General features: G+C 43.7%; 1 long non-coding RNA gene across 1 annotated transcript; it reads right to left on the bottom strand.

Moving 5' to 3' along the window:
- Positions 1 to 2,147: 2,147 nt before the first annotated feature.
- Positions 2,148 to 3,132, bottom strand: LOC309840828. Its single transcript, XR_014298818.1, has 2 exons — positions 2,708 to 3,132; positions 2,148 to 2,567 (listed from the first exon to the last, which is right to left on the bottom strand). It is a non-coding gene; the product is annotated as an uncharacterized lncRNA (long non-coding RNA).
- Positions 3,133 to 5,165: the final 2,033 nt, after the last annotated feature.

Below are 5,165 nucleotides of genomic sequence, written 5' to 3'. Positions count from 1 at the left end.
AAGCACTGGGTAGGTACATTTTGGACCCCAGCTGGTCAAATAGGAACAAGAATTTGCCTGTGGTGTTTATGGAGAATAAAAAACGGATAGTTTATATTACAGTAGGGTACCGTAGATCTGTTTCTCTGATCGTGACTCTCATGTGCACTGCAGCTGTCTGACAAAGACAGGTACAAATAAACCCGGGGTTATGCCTGTGTATGGCTTCCTCGTTCTGTTTATTTGGGTGATCTTCGGGGCCCCCGAGCCCTTCGGAAGCTCCGGTATCCTGCTTTGACTTCAAGTCAGTGTTTCTCCAGGTCGTGAGAAGGCGGCTTTGCTTGCTCTTGAAATCTGCCTTGTTTTGAGAAAGCACAATTTTAGTGAAGACGGAAGGACCAGCTTCTCGGTGACTAATAAGGAAACCAGATCTGAAAAGCAGCAAAAGCTCACCAGGATTTGAAAGGCTCTCAAGTGTTTCTCCAGAAAGGCTCAGCAAAACAAAAACAAAACCCAAAACAGAACCCACAAACCTCCACCCTTGCCCCCATCTCCATTTCCTATGTCACGGGAGACACTAAAGGACACCGAGGGAGGACGACTTTCTTTCATCATCGCAGCGTTTCCCCCCTCCTGACCGGCACCGAAAAGTCGAACGTTAATTATTTAAACCCTTAACCCCAAACTTTGTTACATTTAGTTGGAATAATTAATTCATAGTTGAACATCACACATCAAGTATAGGAGCCAAAAAAAAAAAAAAAAAACCTGCATGATCTCAGTCATATTTCGTTTCTCAACTACCTCTGTAACCTAATTAGTTTTTCCTTAATGTGTTCCATGGAATCTTTTTAAAAGGCTAGAGATGCCCTTATCTCTGTACAGTTAGACGTTCCTTGCCGAAGGTGATTTTTTTTTTTTTCCAATGTGTCCCGCACATTAGCAGGAAACAATTTGTCTTCGTGTCAGAAGGAACCCCTTGAACAACGTGGGGCGAGGGCATCGGAACAGCAGCCCAAGCTTGCCTCCAGTCTTACCTGGAGATGCGGCCGGGCTTCTGTTACCCGGGCTTCAGCTGTATAAACACATCGTGCCATCTGCACATGGCAGGGGAATTGAGCCCGTGGAAGCTCAAGACCTGTGTCAGTGTTTTCACAGAAGGACTGTTTATGAACAGATGTTATGTGGTGTTTTTCACAGAAACTGGACTCTGGAGAGAGAAAATGTCTATCAATTACCGAGGTATTATGTATAACAGCAATTTTTAACCTTGAGAAAGATAGTTTTAAAGTTCTCGGCAAAATATTTTCAACTGTGACCACTTTCTTTGTGTCAAGGAAGACGCAACCTTGTGTCATATGCAAAGTACCCGCTGTCCTGGGCTTGGGAGATTGTGTTCTCTTGGAAGCAAGGTCTGCTCCGTGCTGAGATGCTTTCATGATCAGGAAACCTGTCCTCGTCCATATATGAAGTGCTGTGGCCTTTTCTCTCTCTCTAACTCTCTCCTTTTTTTTTCTTTTTGGATAGACACAAAAATGAAAATAAAACTGTAGAATTGAACGGCCCCTTAGATTTTCTTTGCATCAAGTTTTCTCCGTGTTTTCCGGGCTCAGGTAAAAAGACATTTAACTTGGTCTAAGTGTTAATTATGCCCCGGACAGTGAGGCATTCGTGGTTCTCCAAAATAAGTGATTTTTCTCTAGCGTGCTTCTTGGATTAAATCTCAGACACCTACCGTGAGAGGAAGGTCCAGGACTCCACAACACTGTGTGTCAGAGATGGAATTATCTCCGACAGCAACACCAAAAGCGTCGAGGCCCCTTTGTGACCTGTTGACAGACACCATGTTTTGCATAATATATATATTTTCATTTTCCCTTAGCTTTCTTATTATTTATTCAATAAATCCTTTTTTCTTGCTGACAGCAGTTGTATTTATAAAGCTAAATCCAACACAGCAAAATGTTCATCACTTTATAAACTAAATGCTAATGTTTTATTTATGTGCAATGAAGAGAGAAAAAAAGAACTGAATTGATGTTTACCTAACAAGCAGCACAAAAGTGCAGTACCATAATAGTGGAGTTCATAAGCATTCTGGCTTGTAATTTTGGGTGTCAACATTTGAATTACAGAAAGAGTTTATGCAGACATAGCACGTACACAAGTGCAGTTTAGATCCACATCTATAAAAATAACATCTGTTTAAGCATACATTACATTTAAAAATAACTGTACAGTGATCAGCTGGTTAAGTACAGTTAACCAGATGTCGTTTTAAAGGGCCAGATGGAACTATGAAACGAAGATTGAAAAATTAAAAAATACTGTGAAAGGTCAAACCAATTAAGCAACCTGTTTTGTTGGCATGTAACAGTTAAAAAGTAAGTGAAACTACTTAAGGAGTGAGCAACACGAAGATGTGCCAGTTAAAACCAGGTCCCGCTCCTCCGAAGACAAAGAAAAATCCAGGCGGGAGCTGCTCACTTCACTGGAATCCGAAAGGAACTCGGCCCAGCAGCAGAAATGGTGAATTCTTCCTTGCCATGATTCCAAAGCGGCTGAGCCATCTTTCGAGGGTGTGTTTTCTAACAAAAATTAAACTTCTGTTAGAAAGTCTCACAGGGTGCAGAGACATTTTCCAAACACAGGCGACCCCCGGGGTAAGGAACGCGGCGGTCAGAGACCACTGAGTCAGTAAGATTGAACAGGTTCCTGGATGACTTACCAAAGCTGAGCCTTCAGAGCGAGCAGGCGGATACTGTCCTCGAACGCTCGGATCGGTTATTGTTTCTTCTCTCCTCCTGGGGATCTCCTGCAAGGAAACTGTGCGGCCAGTGCTCACGGGCTATCTTCAATGAGGCATGTTCTGTTACAGACCTGTTCACGTGTATCCGAGGTCACACATGGAAGCTCCCAGGGCTTCTGTGGCCTGCAGATGTGTTTTGTTTGGCTTGCAGAGTCCTTTAAGTTTGAATTAATTGCCAACGTCTGAAAATTGGGAGGCTTCGCATGAAACGTCCCGATTTCCAGCTTCCCAGAGAATCTGGCAAGGCCAGGCCCCCTTTTTTTTTTTTTTTTTTTTTTTTTTACCCCATTGCAAAAACTGGCCAAAGCCAAATAGGAACAGCTGCCTCTTTGGATGGACACAGAGTCTCGAGATAATGAGAGGCCCCGCCACTCCCTTCGAATTTAGACAATCTTAGCGGCCACGGCCGGTCTTACACCCGACCCACTTCATTCAGCCGCATTACCCTGCCAGCCTCTGTTTGCGTTTTCCATCCTAGTATTCATCCCCTCGAGTGCCCACGTTGTACTGTAGGAAGTCAGTATTTGGGGGGTATTACTGTGTTTGTTTGTTTTAATGGGAAATGGGGCGAGAATCCTTTGATTCCCTCAGGTGACACACACAGGTAACTGACCGAGGTGGGCTTCAAATTCGAGTCTCTTCATTCTCATGTTCTTTTCTCAAGCTTCCAAGTCTTCATACAGCCAAAGCCCTGGGATTCGTACCCTCGAGCCTCCGGGTGGTGGTAGGCACCACTCATTGGCAGTGGAATCAATTGGCCTATTAGGAAATAGTTGTTGAATCCCCACAGGAGACACTTGAGACGTGGTCCCTGTCCACAGACAAGGACCTGTTTGCCTGAGAGTCAAACGCCCATCATAGAACACAGGAGTGCCAGACGGTTTCATTCGGTTGCCTTGGCCTGTGCAGGGTTCTGGAGGTAAGAAGGAGTCTGAAGCTAAGTTGGGGAAAGCTGTTGCCAAAAAGGGAGGGTAAAAAAGAAAAAAGGTGGCTTATGCCATAATTTACTTGTTTTTAATCAGTGAATTGATTGGGACACTTTTTTTTTCTTTTTTTTTTTCTTGGCTTCTCCTCAGAATTTCCAAATTGTACTTCCCCATTTAGCACTGACTTTTCTTAACATTGTTCTGTGGTAAGTTGATAACAACAACAACAGCAAAAACCCTTATATCTGCTAAGGCTGCTTTGTTTTCTAACCAAAGACTCATTTTTCAAGTCACAGGCCTCTTTGTCTGCTATCTAAATTTTTTAGAAAATGTATTGAAGAAGAAAGGAGACAGATGATTGTATAGTTATGTCACTGAACCAGAAGAAAGTCGAGTATTTCTTTGTATAGGGATCCAGTCGTGCAGTTGAAAAGCAAGTAATATTCAGAGCAGTTTGAAGTCACTGTGATCTCATTTAAACCTCATTATGATTTTCCTGGAGGTAAAGTATCTTACTTGGGAGTGAAAGAGGCTAGAGAACATGTTTTAAGGGAAAGACAAATTAGGAGGACTGAAAAATGGAGGGCTCCACCTAACCTTTTCTCCACCCAAAGTATAACCCATGAAAAGAAGTTCAATGGAAATCACACTCAACCATCTTTCTGAAAAACCTCTAGAACACCTATGTTAACAAGACACATTTGTGGATTTGTGGTACTATTCAGTTAGAAGCCATATTATTGGCTGCAGTTCAAAAGCAACAAGAATATCCCAGAAGACACTGTGTACCAAGCATTTTAAGTATCATGAGTAAGTGATTGTTGGTGGTGAATGTGTTGGGGTCAGTGCTGGGAAGAACTGACTCACTCACCATCCAGGAGGAGCAGCTCCTTGCCAGGAAAGAAGATTGGGGGGGAGGGAAGGGGAATCAAAAAAGAGTGGGTTGGAGACAAGAGAAAAGAGGAGGAATTAGAAAGAGGATCAGAAAACTGGCAATGAAACTTCACCAATACCAAAGGCCTCCTCTTCTGAATCCACTCCCTCCCTCCTCAGTTAAATGAACTGTTAAAAGACCCAAACCAATGCTACAGCCACCGAGCCAACAATAACTTGGGAAGTCAGAGCAGATGGCTCCACCTCTCCATCTGATTGCAACACATCCATAACCTCCCCTCCGCTCACTCCCGCAGCCACCCAGGAGGACGGGCGTGTTAACGGCTGACACTCAGAAAAGAAGGCAGGAGGAGTCCGGCTCCAGGCTTCCAAGCTCAGGCTGCGATTATGGGCCTAGTCGTGATGCCCATGGTGACCACTCAGTCTTCTGATGTTCAAAAACAGACTAGAAGCAAGTGGTCTTTCTTGATAAAAATTTGTCTCTTGACGTTGCGTCCTCAAACATGAATGACTGTATGACCCACGGAGAGTGCGAGAAAGCATACATTGCACCTTCT

Source organism: Mustela nivalis (assembly GCF_964662115.1).
Source record: "Mustela nivalis genome assembly, chromosome: 1".
In the NCBI taxonomy this organism is placed as follows: domain Eukaryota; kingdom Metazoa; phylum Chordata; class Mammalia; order Carnivora; family Mustelidae; genus Mustela; species Mustela nivalis.
Note: the sequence above shows the minus strand (reverse complement) of the source record. Positions and strands in the feature narration are given on the sequence as shown.